General features: G+C 33.6%; 2 non-coding genes across 2 annotated transcripts; both read left to right on the forward strand.

The window, feature by feature from the left end:
• Positions 1-2,017: 2,017 nt before the first annotated feature.
• On the forward strand, positions 2,018-2,121 carry LOC112100551. The gene has a single exon (XR_002906919.1). It is a non-coding gene; the product is annotated as a small nucleolar RNA R71 (small nucleolar RNA).
• Positions 2,122-7,480: 5,359 nt separating this feature from the next.
• Positions 7,481-7,587, forward strand: LOC112100414. Its single transcript, XR_002906786.1, has one exon. It is a non-coding gene; the product is annotated as a small nucleolar RNA R71 (small nucleolar RNA).
• The last annotated feature ends 15,814 nt before the right edge of the window (positions 7,588-23,401 follow it).

A 23,401-nucleotide genomic window follows, 5' to 3' on the forward strand; every position in this document is an offset into this window, starting at 1 on the left:
CAACTTACCTTTTTGTTCGTCATTTAGGGATGATGAGATGATTATCGGCAGAGTACTTTCTTCTCCCAAAAATGCATATTCCAGAGTGTTTGGTAATGGTTTGAGCTCGAGTTTCGGTGGTGATTCTGATGATGGGATGAGTTTCTTCTCTGATGGTGCTAGTTGCTCAACTCTTGACTTCCATTTATTAGTGTCCATAGATGGTGCTGAGTCAAGCAGGGCGTTGACCTCATCGACCGATCTGTCAATATCAAAATTCAAACCAAAGTGAGTTAAACATGTTTATAAAGGATCATCACTAAGGTTTGAAACAAAAGTATCATCAACTAATGCTTCAATTAAATCCACATCAACAATTCCATCATCTGCACTGTGAGGTTGTTTGGCAATGTTGAAGATGTTCAGCTCCATAGTCATGTTACCGAAAGACAACTGCATATTTCCAGTCCTGCATTGAATGTGAGCATCCGCAGTTGCCAAGAAAGGTCGGCCTAGAATAATAAGGATGTGCTTCCTTGAATCCTGTATTGGTTGAGTGTCAATTACAATGAAATCAACAGGAAAATAAAACTTGTCTACCTGGATAAGCACGTCCTCCACAATACCACGAGGTATTTTTGTGGACCGATCTGCAAGTTGTAACACCACTGGAGTTGGGTGTAATTCTCCAAGTCCAAGTTTCACGAATACAGAGTAAGGCAAAAGATTTACACTAGCTCCTAAATCCAACAAAGCATTCTCAATTGTGTGGTTCCCTATACTACATGAGATAGTGGGGCAGCCTGAGTCTTTGCATTTTAAAGGAATTTTATGTTGGAGTATAGAACTAACGTTTTCTGTTAAAAATGCCTTCTTTTGAACATGCATGTTTCTCTTTTTAGTAAAAAGGTCTTTAAGAAACTTGGCATAAGATGGAACTTGTTTAATAGCATCAAGCAAAGGGATGTTAACACTTACCTGTTTGAAGATTTTAAGAATCTCACCTGTGGATTTTTGCTTTTTTCCTTTCGCTAACCTCTGAGGAAATGGAGCTTTCGGAACGTATTCTCGTGGGTTGGTTTCTTCTTTCTCCTCTGGTGATGATTCCTCAACATTCACAGGTACAATTTGATTTTCTTTTGTCACCGGCATTTCCACTTTGTTGTCGACTTCTTTTCCTTTTCGCAAGGTCATTACTGCTTTGACTTCTCCATGCTGCTGTGGTGAATTGGTACTTGCTTCATGCACTCCTTTAGGGTTAGGCACTGGTTGACTTGGAAACTTACCTTTTTCAACGGTCATTGCCAAGGTCTGAACTGAAGAAGCAAGTTGTCCCACCATCTTCTCGAGGCTTGAAACTGATTGGGCTTGTGAGTTGAAGCCCGCTCTCAATTCATTTCGTAGTCCATCAATGGTGCGGTTCTGTTGCTCAATCGTAGAGTGAGTAAGATTCTTGAGATTCTGGAATGAATCCTCCCATGGTCTAGGTTGAGAGTAGTTCTGGTTCTGATTGTATGGTCTAAATGGGGGCTGAGAGGCTTGAGGAATTTGCGGAATTGGTTGCATTGGTGGAGCTGGAGCTGCTGGTCCATTCTGTTGGAATCCTTGAGACCATGAAAAATTGGGGTGGTCTCTCCATCCAGGATTATATGTGTTGGAGTATGGGTTGTAATTCGATGGTTTTCTTATTACACCTATGGCATTGGCTTGATCTGAGTATGAGTCATGGTCATGTGATTCTGTTGATTTAGTAGTCGATAATTATGCTATTTGTCGAGCAAGACCTTCAACCATCTCCTTGACTTCTTTGATTCCTGAAGTTGATTCGCAAATTTGAACCTCATTCACTCCTTTAATTCTTCTAGTAGTCCTGAGTGATCGACTCCGTTGTTGGGAATTATCTGCTTGTCGCTGGAAGAATTCCCAAATTTCTGATGCACTTTTTGACATTAGCTCTCCTCCACTTGTTGCTATTAGCCATTCTTGCACATTCGGTAGTAATCCCTCCAAAAAGTATTGACATTGGTGACATTTCTCGTACCCATGATGTGGACACTTCAAGAGTAGCCCATTGAATCGCTCCCATGTTTCGAAAAACTGCTCGTCCTCTCTCTGGGTAAACTCTGAGATTTCCCTGCGAATAGCATTGGTTTTATGCACTGGGAAATATTTATTCAAAAATTTTGTAACCATTTGTTCCCATGATGTAATGCTATTAGTAGGCAATGTATTAAGCCATGAACGAGCTCTATCCTTTAAAGAAAATGGAAATAGTCTAAGTTTAACATCATCATCTGAAAAATTCTCATATTTAAATGTTTGACAAATAGCATGAAAATCATTTAAATGATTATATGGGTCCTCATTTTCTAGGCCATAGAATGTGGGGAGACAATTTAGCACACTAGGTTTTAGTTCAAAAACTTCTAGCGGCTACATTTGGATATCTTATACATGATGTGCTCAAATTAGCTAAGGGACTGAAGTAGTCCTTAAATGGCCTCTCCTGTGGTGGCAAATCCATTTTATTTTTAATTTGTTTGTGTGTGCGAAGTGTTTTTTCTAGTTCAAGGTCTATAGGTTCAAGATTAGGTAATAATGACCTACGACCATGCATGCAAAACAAATAAAATAAAAATAAAGATGGGAACAAAACAAATAAAAATGAAGATGAGAACAAAACAAATAAAAATAAAGAAAAGGAAGAAATTACGATACTAACCTTATTGCACTGTTACAACCTTTCTATAAAAACACACTAAAACAAATATGTGAAATAAATTAACTAAAAATTAAATTAATAAAATAAACAAAAATTACAAAGAAAAAAAATAAATTGAAAAATAAATTACAGAATTTTAAAGAAGAGAAAAAGAAAAGAAATACTAACCTTTAAATGTAGATTCACTTTTTTTTAATAAAAAAAATTACAAGAAAACAATTAAAAGAAATTATTCACACAAATTAATTCTATGAATTAAAATTACTTACCTCCCCGGCAACGGCGCCAAAATCTTGTTCTGCAAATTTTAATGTACTCGCAAGCGCACGAATCTATTGTAGTATAGACTAATGGTGACGAGTGTCGATCCCACGAGGAGGTGGATTTTAATTGTGTAGAATTAATTTTGTAAATGGGTGATTGGATTTGTGGTGGAAATGATTTGGAATATGCTAAAACTTAAATTAAAATGGCGAGAATAAATTCTAAAATTGGTATTGAAATGGCGAGAATAAATTGAAGAGAATTATATTGAAATGACATACTTGGGTATCTGGATCCGTATCAACATGCATCATGGGCTAAATAATCCTTATTAATGCCAATTAAATCATGAGGGGGGAATCCACACCTTATGAACCACGCTCTAATCAATATGGTGCTAAGGGCTTATTGTGCCAAATAATAATAACCTTATACTAGAGAGCCGGTGTAACCAAGGCAGTATCTAGACAAGATTATTATTATTTGTCGACGAGAAGTCAAAACATCCACAAAAACTAGAGGGGAAGAGAAAATAAATTTACCAAATTAAGCCCATGACACATGTTGAGACTTCACCTTCAACCCAAGCTTGAAAGAAAATTAGCCACTCATAATTGAACTAGGGGCAAAATAGGAATTTATTAAAATATGAAGCAAATACAAGATGGAAAAGGAATTACAGAAAATAGATCCCAAAAATGGATTCAGAGATATCAAATTAGGGGGGGAGGCCCCCTTTTTATAGATACATGGAGTAAATCATGGCCATCGGATTAAAAACAGTTTGGACGCTCAGGATTGCGCCACGTCATCAGTCAACAGTCCATGGTTTGACCACGCGGATGAACAGTAACACGGTTTGACTCGGATGAACAGTAACGAAGTTTGGTTGAAAATAATCCTGTGTGATGCATGTACCGTACGCGAGATTTTTCATCCACTGATATGCTGCCACGTCACCATCAACAGTACATAAGAATTTTAGCCCAACAGGATCGTGACACCTCATCAGTCAATGCCACATCATCGGTCAATGCCATGTCATCGATCCGTCTATGTGAACAGTGTTGTGAACAGTAACGTAGTTAGTACCGTACATGTGAATAGTACCGTACATATGAATAGTGCCATTTTTCCTTTTATGCTCCTCCTAAGGTTTTCGACCGTCCTGAGTTCAAAAGTGATGTCCGTTTTGCCGTCTAATCTCTCCTTTATTGTGAAATGACTATAATGGCCCTAAAATACATGAAATACTTAATTAAAATAAAACACATGTAATTTAATCACAAGAAGGTTAAATACATAAAAGTAAGGGTTGTTAGTAAGACTTGAAATGTAAAATGACGGTTTTCTCCTTTATAAATATGCATTTTCTAACACTCAACAACTACCCCAACAGAATGGTCACTGGCATCACGCATCAGCTCAAATGGTAGAGTCCAATCTGGTGCTATAACCACCGGTGCAGTGATCAAAGCTTTCTTCAATTCTCCAAAGGCTTGAAGATAGTCTTTATTAAAATGAAAAAGCTTGTCATGTTCTAGCAATGAGCATAATGGTTTAGCTATTTTGGAAAAGTATTTATGAATCTTTTATAAAATCCAGCATGACCCAAAAAATTTCTAATCCCCTTTATTAAAGTAGGAGGTGGCAGTTTATCGATCACTTCTATCTTCACTTTATCTACTACTATGCCACTCTTAGACACCTTATGACCCAACATTATGCCTTCTTGCACCATGAAGTGACATTTTTCCCAATTGAGTACTAAGTTAGTCACCTCACATCTTTTAAGAACTTCTTCCAAGTTGTGTAAACAATCAGTATATGTCTCTCTGAAGACTAAGAAACCATCCATGAAGACTTCCAATGTTTGCTCCACCATATCCGAAAAAATAGACATAATACATCTCTAGAAAGTTGCTGGAGCATTGTATAAACTAAAGGGCATCATTCTGAAGGCAAAAGTTCTATAAGGACATGTAAATGTAGTCTTTTCTTAATCCTCTAGGGCTATAGCAATTTGGTTGTAGCTTGAATACCCATCTAGGAAATAATAATATTATTTTCCAGCAAGTCTATCCAACATTTGATCTATAAATAGAAGTGGGAAGTAATCCTTTCGAATGGCTTTATTGAGCTTCTTGTAATCCATACATACCCTCCATCCAGTCACTGTTCTTGTGGGAATAAGTTCATTCTTTTTATTTGCTATCACTGTTATTCCTCCCTTCTTTGGAATAAATTGAACTGGGCTTACCGATGAACTGTCTGATATCGGGTATATGATCCCAGCATCCACTCATTTGATAATTTTTTTTTTCACAACTTCCTTCGTAATGAGATTTAACCTTCTCTGTTGCTCTACTAAATTATTGTAGTAGTCTTCTAATAGAATTTTATGCATGCATATGGATGGGCTGATCCCTTTAATGTCTGCCATAGTCCATCCAATTACTTTTCTGTATCTCCCAAGCACATCTATCAGGCTCCTTTCTTGATCTGCATCCAAAGTAGATAAAAATGATTACAGGAAGTGTATTGTTTTGACCAAGATAAGCATATTTCAAATGTGAAGGTAACAATTTTAATTCAAGAGTATGAGGTGATTCAATAGATGGTAAAGTTGTCTTTACTTCCATGTCTGAAAGATTTAAAGGTTCAATAAATCTGCTATGTCTGTTAGATTGCCTTTCTCCCATCCAATCTATCTAATTTGCTGCAACATCTTCTTCTTCAAAGCTTTCAAAGGTTGCAGCTTCATTAACCGCGTTACTGCAGCATCTATTTCTTCTGTCTGCTACAGCAAGATCCACAACACTCAGGAAATTACAATCTTATGCCTCATCAGAGTTATTCATGGCTTCTAATACATTGAAGGTGACTTGTTGGTCCCTCTTTTCTGCACATCTATCAGAGTCTTCCCGGTTGCTAGGAAAAGTCTCCCAAGTATAATTGGTACCTCTTTATCAGCCTCAAAGTCTAGTACAATGAAATCTACTGGAAAGATAAATTTGTCAACCTTCACCAATACATCCTCAATCTTTCCTTCACGGTATGTATGAGATCTGTCAGCTAATTGTAGAGTGACTGTTGTTGGCCTGAACTCTCCTACTCTCAATTCCTTAAATACAGATAATGGCACCAGCTTAATGCTAGCTCCCAAGTCATAAAGTGCTTTGACTTTGTACCTAGTTCCAATGGAACATGGTATTGTGAAGCTTCCTAGATCCTTCAATTTTTGAAGGATCTTACTTTGAAGCATGTGACTACATTCCTGTGTTACAGCAACGTTTTAAATTCTCTCAACCTTTTTTTCTTGCCAAGATATCTTTTAGAAATTTCACATAATTAGGCATTTACTCCAATGCTTCCACGAAAGGTATGTTGATATGTAACTGCTTCAGCACTTCCAGTAATTTGCTAAACTGATTGTCTTATTTTTATTTATGGAATCTCTGTGGGAAAGGGGGTGGATGCTTAAATTGCTGGGCAACTTCAGGAGGTACCAATCTCTGCTCATTTGATTTATTGTAAGTGTTCACTACTGGTGTTGCAACTTTTTCTTCAGCATTTATTTGTTGATTCCCTTCTAAAGTTGTTGTAGCTTGACCATTAGCACCAGTATCTTGATGGCTGGGTTGTTGTAACATGCTCTCATCTTGAGGTGGTTCTTGTTAGGAGTTAAGTTCCAACTTTTTTTTAGCCACATCAATAGGGATATAAACATTCTTTCTAGATCTTAGGTTGATTACTTTACAATGTTCTTTTTCCTCTCTTCTTGGATCTTCTGTATTGCTGGGCAAACTTCCCTGAGATCTGCTACTCATTGTTGTGGCAAGCTGTCCAATTTGGTTTTCCAAGTTTCTTAGAGATACAGCTTGACTTTGCACAATTACTTCATTCTTCGCAATGTATTCCTCGATAAGTGTTTCTAGTGAAGTAAGTGGATCATGGCTAATGTGTTTTTTCCGTTGATTCTGCTGATGAAAACCAAGTGGTTGAGTATTTCTGTTCTGTCCACTCAGTGTTGAAGCATTTTGATTTTGATTGCTCCATGAGAAATTTGGGTGTTGCTTCCATCTAGGGTTGTAAGTATTTGAGTATGGGTTGTTTTGAGGCTGTCGGTTGAAATTGCCCACATAGCTTACTGATGCTGGATTTCCTGGACAGTTGTCGAATACATGTTCCTCACCACAATACACGCAAGACAGTTCAGCAACTTGCTTTACCGCTGCAGGAGCAAAAGTCATGGCTTTCACTATGTTAGTCAATTAAGTTACTTGTTCTGATAATGTTGTAATTGCATCTATATTATGTACTCCCGCTGCTCTTCTTGCTGTTGTCTGTCTAGCTGATGGCCACTGATAATTATTATTGGCAATTCTCTCCAAAATTTCATAGGCTTCAGTGTAAGATTTAGATAACAGAGCTCAATTTGCTGAACCATCAACCATCAATCTCATACTTGGATTTAACCTATTATAAAAGGTTTCTAGCTGTATGCAGCAAGGAATGCCATGAAGAGGACACCTTCTGAGCAACTCTTTAAATCTCTCACAAGCCTCATACAAACTCTCATCTTCAAGTTGGTGAAAGGAAGTGATCTCATTCCGCAATTTTGCATTCTTGATTGGTGGAACATATTTCATTAAGAATTTGTCAGCCAAGTCATTCCATGTAGTGATGGAATCAGATGGTAATGAGTTTAACCATAATCTAGCTCAATCTCTTAAGGAGTAAGGAAAAAGCCTTAGTCTTAAAGTATCCTGTGTTGCTCCAGTAATTTTAAAAACATCACTTAGTTCCAAAAATAACTTAAGAATGTAATTGATTTGACTGACATACTTTTGTTAACGTCCAAATATAAGTATTATACATAATAAAAAAATTAAATTAAATGACTTACTAAATAACTTAAGTGCAAATTTGTATTGCCTTTGTTTTTAGTCTCTTTCTATGTTCAACCTCATCTTTTGATTTAACAAATGGAAGTGAATTACTCTTCATAGTAAATGAACAAATTTCTTGCCCATATGATACTAACGTAAAAGCAAATGGGTCACGATAGGTAGAAGTATCAACTTTGATAGATGGTCAACCTCGTATTCTTGTCTTCACTTTTGGATCTAAAAGAAAGATACTCCTAGGATTCTAACTAGATTTAAATAGAACTCTCATTAAACTGCTTAGAAATTAACTCAAACTTTGGCTGACAACTTAACTCCATCTTTTGCTTCTAAGTAACAACTACTAAATCAGTTTTTTTTCCAATGAAGATTAATTCCCTCAAGCAGAATAAGCTGTGATTTTCTTTTGTATTCTGCAACCTCATGAGCACATGGCAAACTATACATTTGGCAAACAAAAAACCTGCATACAGAGTGGTCAACCCTAATAGAAATTAACACGTTTCAGGTCACTAAGGATTATACTTAATGCATTTACATATATGAAGCCTCAATATGTTTGAATTCCATAGGCATGAACAGATGTTGCACAATTGTCAAAAGTTTCTCAAATGATGCTTTAATATATGTGTACTATAGCTCAAGTAAATTGTGTATCTTTGCCCATAATGTCTTAAAATTTCCTTGAATGATGGAAAGATACTTCTTCAACCTTGATTGTGCACTTTTAACCCTATTAAAAAGATAATGATGATGATGATAATATATGAATAAATTAGATGAGTAAGTTAATGGTAAAATTAAAATTATATATATATAAGTCAAAAGGACTCATTGTTAACTCAAGATCCCCATGGTCTTGTGCCGCGTTTTATGTTAATAAAAATTCTGAAATTGAAAGAGGCACTCCTAGATTAGTTATAAACTACAAACCTCTTAATAATGCCCTAAAATGAATTAGGTATCCAATACCTAATAAAAATGATTTGCTTCAAAAACTATGTTCTGCTCTTATTTTTTCAAAATTCGACATGAAATCTGGTTTTTGGCAAATTCAAATTCATCCTATTGGCCGTTACAAAACTGCTTTTACTGTTCCATTTGGACAATATGAGTGGGCTGTTATGCCCTTTGGTTTAAAGAATGCACCTTCGGAATTTCAAAGAATTATGAATGATATTTATAATCCTTATTCTGATTTTTGCATTGTTTACATTGACGATGTGTTGATATTTTCAAATTCAATCGATCAACATTTCAAACATTTAAAGACTTTTTATTTTGCCACCAGAAAGGCTGGATTGGCAATCTCTAGTTCTAAAGTTTCTTTATTTCAAACAAAAGTCAGATTCCTTGGTCATCATATTTCTAAAGGAACAACCACTCCAATCGAAAGATCCCTTTTGTTTGCAGATAAATTCCCTAATAAAATTCTTGACAAAACCCAATTACAAAGATTTCTTGGAAGTTTTTCTGCAGTTACAAAGAATGTCATTAATGTCATTAAAAAGGAATTTGATTTGGATAAAACTCTTTTGCATAACGATTTTTATTCTGATTTGAACAAAGAAAAAAAAATTTGGTTCTTCAAACATTTTTTAAATCAAAGAAAAGAAATCCAACAAACTTATTATGAATTTGTGAATCTTCATAAAGTTCATATATTGTTTTTTGATTGGTTCGAAATATATTCTTCTGATAACAACATCAATTACCCTTTTAAAGAATCAAATCCTATTGCAATTAGGAAGAAAATTCCTGAATGGAAACTTCTTGATAGTGATAGGACTATAGAGTCTGAACACCTACCTCTTCGGAGTGTAACCGTTGATCACGGTGAACCTCCTGTCCAAATTCGAGCTTTACCTTACAAAATTCCAAAACCAAATGATTCTGAGGCAAATTTAAGTAATATTATCCAACAGAATAATTTCTTTAATACTAACTTAAATACAATCGGAAAGCAGTTGACTAGGATAGAAAACCAAATCCAGAAGTCAACCATTACTGTTCCATCAATTTCTCCTATTCCAACAAAATCGGATTATGACAAAAAGCTTAAGGAACCTATTTTCAAACCCTTTCAGGTTTTGAAAACTAGCAAAAAGCTTGTTCAAGAGTCAAAATCAGATTTTGCTAAAGCCATTAGAGAACAATTAGATAGGATAGAAGCTGCTTCTTCCTCATCTAGCAAAGTTCAGATAGCCCCTGATACTCCTCAATCTAGCAATATTGGAGTATTAGAACAAGACCAAATGTCTATAGCCTCTTCTGATATAGAAGCTTTCAAAGAAGAACCACCTACTCCCAAAGCAAACAAAATTCATTGGGAATTAGCCCTTCCCACTGTCAAGACTCCACCAGATCTAGCAATAGATAATAGACCAAGTGCACTAAATCAATCCCGATACAATGCATCTTCAGTCTATGAGTGGAATATTGACGGTATGTCCGAGTACAATATCCTAGGATTGTTGCAACAAATGACAATGGCAGCCAATGCCTATAAAACCCAAGCAGGAACTTCTGATCGTGCTATATCAGAGATCCTCATTGCTGGTTTTACTGGTCAATTAAAATGTTGGTGGGATCATCTTCTCACTAATCAGCAACAATTAGACATTCTAAATTCCATTCAAGTCGATGAAAATGGAGCCCCTATTTTTTATGAGTTCAACAATCCAATTCAGGATGCTGTTGCTACTCTAATTTTAACCATTTTCCTCCATTTCATTGGTGACCCTTCACACCTTCGTGATAAAAACGCTGAGTTACTACATAATTTAATATGTAGGAAACTTAGTGAATTTCAAAACTACAAAACCTCATTTTTTATCAGATTATTTTTAAGAGATGATGCAAATCATACTACTTGGAAAGAAAATTTTCTTGCTGGATTACCTACCCTTCTAGGTGAAAAAGTAAGAAATTCTATTAAAGCCCTTTATGATAACCGTATTCCTTATGACGAGCTTACCTACGGTGAACTTGTCAGTTTCGTCAATAAAGAAGGTTTAAAGATTTGTAAAGATTTGAAATTACAGAAACGTCTTAAGTGGGAACTTAAGAAGACTAAACAAGAGTTAGGCGGTTTCTGTAAACAATTCAATTATGACCCCTTTAAAACTCCTATCTCCAAAGATTGTAATGGTGAGTGTTCCACTAAACCTCGCAGGAAACATTACAAATCTAAAAATTTTAGGAAATCCTTTCGTAATTTTAGAGAACTTCCTTATAAGAAACCTTCGAGGCCTTATAAAAAACCCAAATTCTATATAAAAGAGTTTAAAGCCAAACCAAAGACTCCTTTCAATTATAAAGAAGCTATATCTCATAAGTGTGGCATGAAAGGTCATATTTTTAAGAGATGATGCAAATCATACTACCTGGAAAGAAAAATTTCTTGCTGGATTACCTACCCTTCTAGGTGAAAAAGTAAGAAATTCTATTAATACCATAAGGAAATAGGATCGAAGGATGGAAGTGCTTTCATCGGAAAACTTATGAGTGCTTTAATAAAAAAAATTGGATCGCAGCTGGCTCTTTTTAATTAGTTTTACCGGGTTTGGTTATTAGATTCTTGAAAAATTAATGGATGGATTTGCTTTGGAAACGTGGTTGATCAAATTTTATATATTTTATTAAATTAGTACGGGGCGTTGTTAAACCAGATCGATGCAGAAGGGAATATGCCTTTGGACCCAGATCTGACTTAGAACAGATCAATAGCCCGCACGTTCAGGTTTCCAGTCGATATACTAACTTAATTTTGCTTTACCAAATAATAATTAAGTTCTTTAAACGCGGTTGTCAGATTTTAAACAATTTACCAAATCTTTATTAAATTCTTTAGCAAGCCTAGCAACACATACATCTAAAGGCTTGGGTACAAACACAGTACCAGATCCGGTTCCCAGAAATGGTGCTCTGAAGGAATGGAGGGAGAAGAGAAGATTTTACAACTGAGGATTGAGATCTGGTCTCTTTGCCTCAGAGGAACGTACAATTTATATGGCAGATCTGATACAGATCAATCTGCAGAGCATGCATAGAAAGCTTTAAAAGACTGAAATTTAAATGCTTTGAATGTGAATTGCGGAAATTTAAATTGCTGAAATTTAAATAAAATTACAAATGCTTTAATAAAACTGGAATGAAATGCTTTAATAAAACTGGAATGAAATGCTTACATCGATTGGTTTTCTTTGTAGAGAAGAAAGGAAAATAATGGGAAATTAATCTGAAGACAGGAGAAATTCCTTTTTGTCTTCAGATTCCAGATTCCTATTCCCGGAGAGAGAGAGAGAAGAAGAAGAAGGAGAAGAAGTTTTTTAGAGAGAAGGGAGAGAAGAAGAGAAATGAAAAACCTGAGGAGTCTAAGTCTTCCTCTTGGTTTTTATACAAAAATTTTTTAAACTGTTCACTGTAGCGGAGTTTTAAGTGCACAGTAACATCTGGAACTTTGCACTGTTCACTGTAGCAAGAATGAAGCAAACAGTAAGCTTTGGATCGTATGTAACAGTAGTCTTTGGAGCGTATGTTGGAATAGTACCGATGTAGAAATACGGGTGAAGAGACATGTGCGCTCTCACTTGTGTCCAGAGGACCACCCGAAAATACAAAAATTGGGAAATAACAAATATTTACTTTTTTTTTAAGTACAAAATTGTACATAAAAAAAATAAGTAAAGTTCGAATAATACAGCTTTAATGCTTTATTGGAGAGAAAATGCCGAAGCAGTCATCTTCATTTTCATCACCAAGAGAAATAAAAGGTTCTGCATTTCCTGAAGTGCTTGAAGAGGAACTTGCAACAGATGTCTCTGACCTTGTGGCGAGAAGTTGTTGCATGACATTGAAATATTCTTCTTCAGTCTTGGCGCTAGCAAGGAGAGATTGGGCTTTGGTTTTTTAGCTCAAGAAGGTTTGATGGGCTTTGGATTGTTGAATGGTCGGTTGAAGAAATCCTTTGGCAGAGAGCCAATTTCGAATCAAAATGTCAGTCAATTTTGACTGTTCGTCAAAATTCGACCACCATTTTACTTTGAAGGTTCTTTGTAGGATAATCTGGGCATCTTGAGTGTGGTATTTAAGATTCCACATCCAAACCCAAGGAAGAAAGAAATTTGTACAGAAATAGAAGAAAGGCGAAAATCTTTTTTCTGATTCAGAGGGAGAATAATGGGCTTTGAACAAATTTAAACAGTGGGTGGCATTTGGTGTAAGGATATCCGGAGTTGGGCCAAAATAATTCCACCATTGTTTAAACCAATTAGGAAGGCTTTTCATGGTTATTTTAGAATTAAAGAAAAATAACCATGAATGAGATTTTTTGGGGTTTTGTAAGAAAAATGTGTTGTACCAGGCTTGTTGATAATCCCAGTGGGAGAAAGTCAAACAATGTGGTAAACGCATTTGAAAATTGGAGGGAAATCTTTTTTGATTATGGAGTAGATCACCCTATTGGTTTGGGCTCAAAACTTTTAAAATTGTAGCCGTTGAATAAGCCGGCTCAGAATGGGAGTCACTGAGGAAAAAATGTTTGAATTTAACGGATTCAGTGGCTTCCAAAATGCTTTGATAGTAAGGCTGGGGTTTTGTTAAATCCCATGGTTTGAAAAACCAGCCTTTAGGGAAAATCTTTGTAAGGGTTTGAAATGGATCAGAATGGTAAAACCCTTCTTCAATAGTTAAAATATTTTGGGAATGGGTTTTATCAAACCAAATCGAAGTTTTCTGTGTTGGTTGTGAAAGAACGATCTGAGACGACGAGCTTTCACCAGAAACAACAACATTTTGGGAAAAGGATTTTGAAATTTCTTTTGGGCTTTCTTTTTCAGAAATTTCTTTTGGAGGAGTTTGGCTTTGAGAAAGGCTGCTTTGTAGGGCGAGCATAAGCTCAGGTGATTTAGAAATGGATTTCATCCATAGATTTACTTGCTCATGGGTAGAGAGGGCTTTAGATTTTTCTTCCTCATCTTGAATCATGTCAATCCAAGATCTGATTGGCGTGGCAGATGATAAAAGTTTTTCTTTAGGAGGAGAAGATTGGGAGGCTTTTGGAGTGGCTTTAGGTTCAGGATCTTTGGCTATGCCTTTTCCTTTGTCTCTTCTTTTGAGCGGCATTATCTGTCTTGAAGAAATTCCCGAGTTAGAAAATCAGGAATATAATTTGTATCACCTTTAATATATTCAATATCAAAATCAAAAATACTTAAAATGGCTTGCCATCGTGCAAAAATTTGTTTCGATGCAATATTTTGAACATCTTTTTCCAAAACATGTTTTGCAGCTTTGCAATCAATTCTAAGTAGAAATTTTTGATTTAATAAATCACTTTGAAATTTTGTAATGCATAAAACAATGGAAAGGATTTCTTTTTTTATAGTAAAATAATTTTTCTGGCAATCATTCCAATGTGCAGAAACATTTTGTATTATCTGTTCTTTATCATTTTCTTTTTGCTTTAATATGCCTCCATAGCCTAAATCAGATGCATCAGTTTCAACAATTTTAGGTAATGTAGGATTAGCAAGATATAAACATGGGATGCTTTTTACAGAATTCTTTATAAGCTTTACAACCTTGGTATGTTCATCTGTCCAAGGAATAGGTTTTTTCTTTAATCTATCATGCAAGGGTTTAGACATCCTATTAATGTTAGGACAGAAATCAAGAATATAATTTAGACTTCCAAGAAATCTTTGTAATTGGGTTTTGTCAAGAATTTTATCAGGGAATTTATCTGCAAACAAAAGGGATCTTTCGATTGGAGTGATTGTTCCTTTAGAAATATGATGACCAAGGAATCTGACTTTTGTTTGAAATAAAGAAACTTTAGAACTAGAGATTGCCAATCCAGCCTTTCTGGTGGCAAAATAAAAAGTCTTTAAATGTTTGAAATGTTGATCGATTGAATTTGAAAATATCAACACATCGTCAATGTAAACAATGCAAAAATCAGAATAAGGATTATAAATATCATTCATAATTCTTTGAAATTCCGAATGTGCATTCTTTAAACCAAAGGGCATAACAGTCCACTCATATTGTCCAAATGGAACAATAAAAGCAGTTTTGTAACGGTCATTAGGATGAATTTGAATTTGCCAAAAACCAGATTTCATGTCGAATTTTGAAAAAATAAGAGCAGAACATAGTTTTTGAAGCAAATCCTTTTTATTAGGTATTGGATACCTAATCCATTTTAGGGCATTATTAAGAGGTTTGTAGTTTATAACTAATCTAGGAGTGCCTCTTTCAATTTCAGAATTTTTATTAACATAAAACGCGGCACAAGACCATGGGGATCTTGACTTAACAATGAGTCCTTTTTACTCTAAATCTTTGATTTCATGTTTGCAATGTTGTTCCAATTCCATGTTCATCTGGATTGGACGTGCTTTAGTGGGGATCTGTCTTTCATTAAAAGAAGCTTCATAAGGTAGATCTACCATGTGTTGTTTTCTGTTCCAAAAAGCAGAAGGTAGATCAGCACAAATTTCTTTTTCAATGAGAGTTTTGAAATCAGAAATCTTTCTTTTAATGAAATCACTTTGTAATTGGCTTTCAATTCTTTGTAAGTTTAAATCCTTTTATAAAAACATTAGATCACACTGTTTTGATTTAAGTAGGTTATTTATTCTGTTTTGATAAACAGAACAGGCTTTAACAATATTCAAATTCCTTGTTTTAGGTTTTTCAATAAAAGGGAAAACAAGTTTTTCATTTTTTGCTTTGAAAGATATACTATCGTAATTGACAGTATAAGGAGTTATAAGATTTATAAAAGGAGTTCCTAGAATGATGGCATGATGTATGTCATTTGTAAGAACAAAAGAAGTTTTAAATTCAAAACCATCATTATGGATTGAGGCTTCAACTTTAGAACTGACATTAAGTTTTGAATTATTGGCGGCAGAAAGTCTTTCTTTAGTTTTCTCATGAAATCTTTTGGGGACGATGTCTTCTCTAATGCAATTTAAATCGGCGCCAGTATCAAAAAGGGCAATGGCATCCATTGCAAAATCATCAGAGAAGATTAAAGTGACTTTAATCAAATACTTTCTTGTGGTGATTTGTTTTAAAACAAATAGAAAATCATTGGGAATAGATTCAATGTTTTCTAAATTTTGATCATTGTTATCACCATTATCATAATTGGATTCATTATCCGAATTGTCTTGTAATTGCTTTTGCAAAACAAGTTGGATAGTTTCAGAATCACTTTTTTGTTTTTCTTTCAAATCCTTTATTTCAAGTTTAATGTCTTTGATTTCTTTTTGAATATCCTGAATTGTGGGTGTTGACTTTTTTGTTTTCTTTTTATCCAAAATCTGAGTAAGATCATAAGAATTATTTTTAACAATTGGGACTTTAGAAATCTCGGCTTTATTAAAATCCAAAGTTTTCAAAAGTTTATCAAGATATTTCTTTTGAAGATTCGGATCAGAAATATGCTTTACAAGTTCAAGAAAGGTTTCTTGGTCTTTAGTCAAAACATTGATTTTCTTTAAAAATGAATCAGATTCAGATTCACTACTGCTAGATGCAGAGTCATCTTAGTCAAATAGCTCATCAACTTGATATGGATCACTGTCTCCTGACATAGAAGACCCTGAATCAAAAGATTCGACAAGAAGGGGGCTATTTTGGAAAAGATCTCATCATCGAGGTCAAGCTCATGAAGCTTTTTGTTCATCCTGCAGTAATTTGCAGTATGACCTTTCATGCCACACTTATGAGATATAGCTTCTTTATAATTGAAAGGAGTCTTTGGTTTGGCTTTAAACTCTTTTTTATAGAATTTGGGTTTTTTATAAGGCCTCGAAGGTTTCTTATAAGGAAGTTCTCTAAAATTACGAAAGGATTTCCTAAAATTTTTAGATTTGTAATGTTTCCTGCGAGGTTTAGTGGAACACTCACCATTACAATCTTTGGAGATAGGAGTTTTAAAGGGGTCATAATTGAATTGTTTACAGAAACCGCCTAACTCTTGTTTAGTCTTCTTAAGTTCAAATCTTGACAAATCTTTAAACCTTCTTTATTGACGAAACTGACAAGTTCACCGTAGGTAAGCTCGTCATAAGGAATACGGTTATCATAAAGGGCTTTAATAGAATTTCTTACTTTTTCACCTAGAGGGGTAGATAATCCAGCAAGAAATTTTTCTTTCCAAGTAGTATGATTTGCATCATCTCTTAAAAATAATCTGATAAAAAATGAGGTTTTGTAGCTTTGAAATTCACTAAGTTTCCTACATATTAAATTATGTAGTAACTCAGCATTTTTATCACGAAGGTGTGAAGGGTCACCAATGAAATGGAGGGAAATGGTTAAAATTAGAGTAGCAACAGCATCCTGAATTGGATTGTTGAACTCATCAAAAATAGGGGCTCCATTTTCATCGACTTGAATGGAATTTAGAATGTCTAATTGTTAATGATTAGTGAGAAGATGATCCCACTAACCTTTTAATTGACCAGTAAAACCAGCAATGAGGATCTCTGATATAGCACGATCAGAAGTTCCTGCTTGGGTTTTATAGGCATTGGCTGCCATTGTCATTTGTTGCAACAATCCTAGGATATTGTACTCGGACATACCGTCAATATTCCACTCATAGACTGAAGATGCATTGTATCGGGATTAATTTAGTGCACTTGGTCTATTATCTATTGCTAGATCTAGTGGAGTCTTGACAGTGGGAAGGGCTAATTCCCAATGAATTTTGTTTGTTTTGGGAGTAGGTGGTTCTTCTTTGAAAGCTTCTATATCAGAAGAGGCTATAGACATTTGGTCTTGTTCTAATACTCCAATCTTGCTAGATTGAGGAGTATCAGGGGCTATCTGAACTTTGCTAGATGAGGAAGAAGCAGCTTCTATCCTATCTAATTGTTCTCTAATGGCTTTAGCAAAATCTGATTTTGACTCTTGAACAAGCTTTTGGCTAGTTTTCGAAACTTGAAAGGGTTTGAAAATAGGTTCCTTAAGCTTTTTGTCAGAATCCGATTTTGTTGGAATAGGAGAAATTGATGGAACAGTAATGGTTGACTTCTGGATTTGGTTTTCTATCCTAGTCAACTGCTTTCCGATTGTATTTAAGTTAGTATTACAGAAATTATTCTGTTGGATAATACTACTTAAATTTGCCTCAGAATCATTTGGTTTTGGAATTTTGTAAGGTGAAGCTCGAATTTGGACAGGAGGTTCACTGTGATCAACGGTTACACTCCGAAGAGGTGGGTGTTCAGACTCTATAGTCCTATCACTATCAAGAAGTTTCCATTCAGGAATTTTCTTCCTAATTGTAATAGGATTTGATTCTTTAAAAGGGTAATTGATGTTGTTATCAGAAGAATATATTTCGAACCAATCAAAAAACAATATATGAACTTTATGAAGATTCACAAATTCATAATAAGTTTGTTGGATTTCTTTTCTTTGATTTAAAAAATGTTTGAATAACCAAATTCTTTTTTCTTTGTTCAAATCAGAATAAAAATCGTTATGCAGAAGAGTTTTATCCAAATCAAATTCCTTTTTAATGACATTAATGACATTCTCTGTAACTGCAGAAAACATAGGTGATGTTGGAGGAGAAGGTTTCTTCTCTTCTTGACTTTGTACTTGTTGATTACTAGTGTAGATAGGATGAGAAACGCTAGTGGTATAATCAACTGATCGAATGGAGGTACTAGGTATATCTGAAGTAGAAAACCTAGGTTGACTCTTTGTAGTTTGAAAAGGGAGATTTATAACAGAGAGTATTTTCGTGAATTTCCTTTCTAGTGAAGGAATGCTTGAGCTCAACTCTTTATCAGAAAATCTGGATGAGGTAGACCTTCTGAATGATAATTTGACTTTACCATCGGAATACTGAGTTACATTCTGCAACTCTGTATTGGGCTCAAGTTGTTTTGGAATCGCCGGTGGGGCGGCTCCTTCAAGAATCCATTCTTCTGGAAGATTGACATCTTTCCATTGGATTGGCTTCGGAATTACAGTGTTTGCTTTAGACAAGTCAGTCTACAAGAGGAGTGTTTCATCTCTTTTTGACTGGAATTTGTGTTGCGTATTAAATGCAGAGACCATAGCTTTGTATGAAATTTTAAAAATTAAAGCAACTGGGATAGATCCTTTGACCATATTATAATTATGGGTTTTGATTTGTAAAATCATGCTTTTTAAAATATTTTTGTCTTTAAGAGAAATTGTTATATTAGGATAACAATCAAAAGAAATTAGACCTTTACAGACACTAGATTCGATGCTACTTAGCAATGAATCATCGAAAGAGATGAATCGCCCATCTCTTAAGATAGCTAAAATGGAAGTGTCAAGACCTTCTTTTGTTAAAGGCTTTATTCCAACTTGGATAAGACCAATGTGAATGTATTTGAAATTCTTTTCTTTTAATTTCTTTAAAGATTTTTCTGAAAACAAATAAATTGTTTCAAAAGGCTCTGAAAGAGTTATGTCACGTTCTTCAGTCTTTATAATATAATCATGTTTTAAAATATCAAGCATTTTTGTTTTGTAAATCTTTTCTTTGGAAATTTTTGGAAGTTCCCAACAATCAATTGCTTTATCAAAGTTCTCAATAATGAATTTTTCTGAACTCAAAACATGCTTTGAATCACTAGTCTTCCCAGAAGAAGAGCTAGAAAAGGATGATGTTCTACCGAGTAGAGGGTTCATGGTCAAGACCTTATGGTCTATTTTTGGTTTGGTTAGAATGGCTACAGGTATGGATTTACAGCCCTCAGCGGAATCCTTATCCTAAAACGGGACTTACAACCAGTAAAAATTCACCACAAAAACAAAACTTCAAAATAAAACACAAGATTTTAAACACGAAACTCTAAACAATAAAACACTTTCCTCCCCTTGGCTCTAATACCAGAAGGAAATATATATATATATATATATATATATATATATATGTTGTCAAGTTTCCAAAGATCATACTTTTAGCTGTCAACGCTAAGGACGGCAAAATCTTCTATGGGTTTAGAGCCCCATGAGGCCCCACCCCAAATGGGGTAAATTTTGAATAATTTTTAGGGAATGGGATAAGGAATTGGGGAAAAATAATCTCAAATTATTAATAGGGTGAGATTTGATTTTGTACTTCCCACACCACCCCTACCCCAATCCTTATTATATATAATTGTTTTTAATTTTTATTCAATAATTCTTGCTTTATCAATTATAATGTTAGTTAATAAATTTTCTTTTTATTTCTACCTAATATAAATAGGTTATAACTAAAAGAAAATCCGATATTATAATTCTTAGTTAACCCTAAAATATTGTTTTATTTTCCTTTCTCTCTCAAGGGCTACTCTCTTTAAATTTTTTTAGTTTTAATATATTTCAAGATATTGTTTCAACATTTTGGAGATTTTTTTAAATGATTTGAATACATTATAATATAGTAATGATTTTATTTAAGTATCTAATTTTTAATTTACTAAAACTATTTATCTATACTTGCTATAAAATAAACAAATGAGAAATGGGGTAGGGATGGAGAAATCACTCCCCATATGTGAATTTCTTATCCTTGCCCCACTAAATTTATTAAAGGGCGGGGTGGGAAATGGAGGCAAAATTTTTAATGGGGGAGGGAGGGAATGGGGTATGGCTCCCCACCCCCACCCTCTTCATTGTCATTCCTAGTCTACACTAAAACAAATCTTTCTTTATAGTTGTTCAACCATGTATCTGTTACATATTGCATCACTTCCAAAAAGATATGCAAAATATTTGTGGATGGTTTTATAGTGGTCAATGAATTCAATTTCATTTAAAGATAATACCAATAAGTTCCAACTCATTATGAACTTCTCCCACTTATCATTTGCTGCAAATAACTTTTTGTAGTTTGCTATGACATTCATACCAATACGCCATCTACATAAAAAATGCTTTGCATTAGGAAAAATTTTCTCAATGGCATTCATTAAAGCCAACTTTCTATCAGTGAGAATGACCTTAGATAAAAAATCATTGTCCATTAAACTCCTTAATCTATCTAGCCTATGTGTAGCTTTATTCCCGCTCAGAACTCATATATGTATAAGCAACATTAAAAGTCATGTCAGTTGATTCCATTCCTATAAAATCTCAAAAAAAATGAAGATAATATTTATTGAGTTTGTAAGTACAGTCCATCAATAGAACACTAGGAAATGTGTGTAACAACTCCATGCTCTTAGGTGCGCCTAAAATAGGTCTTTTACAATGTCTACGTTGTCATAACACCTATCCCACTCGATGTAATTAAATTCAGATAACTTATTTAAAAGTTGTTGCATTTGTGATCTGCCAGCCATCTCAATCACTTTATATCTTTATAGTACATTTTCTGTTGACTTCATTGTAGAAACATTAAAAACATCTTTTTTTAAGTGACTAAAATATCTTTTAGTTATACTATATTTTTTGACATGTCAACTAATATTGGTCTTTTTTCTACAATTAATCGCCCTGCAAATGAGTACCGTTCAAGATGTTTAAAATTGGATAATTATGCACTCAACGCACTATATTTAGTATCCAATTGTTATAAATGCTTAACTTTTAAAGGACATCCATATCTTTTGTACCAGTTATTCTCTATTTTGAATCTTTTTTGTTGTCTTTCTTCTTATTTATTTATTTTTATACTTTTCACCTGTGTCACAACCAAATAAGATCCTTGATCTTTTACCACTGTGACCAATTTTAGATCTCTTGATGACAACCATTATACCATTTTTCTTTCTAACATCACAAGTTCACTAAATTATTGGTTCTCTACTCTTGAATGTCTAGATAGGCAAAAATGTCATGTATGTTAAATAAAATTCCATAAACATTAATGCAAGGTTAATTATAATCTAAAGTTACCTCATAAGTTGTAAATTCACCGTTATAATCCATCACAGAATCTGTATCAGAATTGAAAGATCTGATGGAAACATATCTTGCATATAGTAGGATATGGTTATTGAAACTACACGTTACATTTCGAATATGGTTACTAAAACTATAGGCTACATTTGGAAAACCTCTCTATCAATTTTGAATAGAAAAAAAAATCCCAAAAATCAAATATGAATTAAAGAATTTCATACTGTTCGTGATTCAAATTATTGTTAATATTGTATTGTTCCTCCACAAAGTCAATATCCATCAAATTATAAGAATTGTTGCCGTCAACAACAATTGTCCTTGATTGTTGCCCATTGCCAAATGCAAACAAAGAGATAACCACCAACTTTATTACCCTGAATCCAATCACATATGCCCACTTAACAAAAATATGTGGCTTGAAAGAAGAATATTGTCTCTAGTCTATTAAAGTTTAACGAAAATATATTTAGGGTTTAGCAAAACTATATTGAATATAAAGATGGGTTCAAAGAGTAAAAAAAAAATTATTTTTTACTATATTTTAATGTGCATAATTGTAATTTAATTTAGGGATATTTTAATCATAAAATTATTTTTAAAAGAGAGTTTAATAAGTAGTTTGGTGGGTTCAAGTAGCTCTATCCATTTTTATCCAATAGCATTTTTCCTAGTAAGATTTTAATGAGATAACTTCATATCTTCAAGAATCATATATGTCAAGACATCAACAAATGACGTACTCTTTTTCCTTTATTAATATTTGTTTCCAATGACGGTTTTTTCTTTTTTTTTTTAAGTAAAGGTCTTAATGAGGCATTTTCTTTTGTAATGAACATCTAAGGGGATTATTATGAATTTATTAAAATATATAAATCTAGTTGTTAATAAGATAGATCTCTTAGTCTCCCCACTTGCAAGCCTTTGGTTACCAGTAACTCCCAGCGTCTCACAAGAAATCATGATCTATAATGTTTCCATTTATAGATTTATAGGAGTGAGAAAAAAGAAAAGTAGAAAGAGAAAAGGCACCTACACCCACCAAGTTTAGGGAAATAATCATGTAGACCCCAAGGTTTCAATAAGGGACACCAAGGCCCCTTTTGACTATAATATCCTTAGTAGATTGTAACTAAAGAAATTAACTTTAAATTTTTTAATTAATATAAATATTATTTAAACAATTTAATTTGTCTAGTAGACTAATAAAATTAGAATACTTTTAATATATAAAATATTTTTAAAATGTAAATTATTATATTTATTGTAATAATATATTTATTATAAATATTTTAAATAAATATTTGGGTTAAATAGATTTTACAATTAATAAAATATATCTCATATATTAATAACATTAAAATTATTTTATATAATATTGAATTTAATTTAAATTTTTATTTAGTTATTTTAATATTATTTTTCTATTTAAAATAAATTTAGTTTAATATAGGATTGCAAATTATTAAAATATTTTTAAATATTGAAATTATTTTAAAATATATATTGTTATATTTATTTTAATATTATAATTGTATTTATTTGGGAGTTAAATTTTTGAGTTAATAGAACCAAAAGGCATTTTTATCAAAGAGGGTCTTGGTGTCCTTTTATTGAAAATATAGAG

The sequence above is a fragment of the Citrus clementina genome, unplaced genomic scaffold (assembly GCF_000493195.1).
Source record: "Citrus clementina cultivar Clemenules unplaced genomic scaffold, Citrus_clementina_v1.0 scaffold_3, whole genome shotgun sequence".
Lineage (NCBI taxonomy): Eukaryota > Viridiplantae > Streptophyta > Magnoliopsida > Sapindales > Rutaceae > Citrus > Citrus x clementina.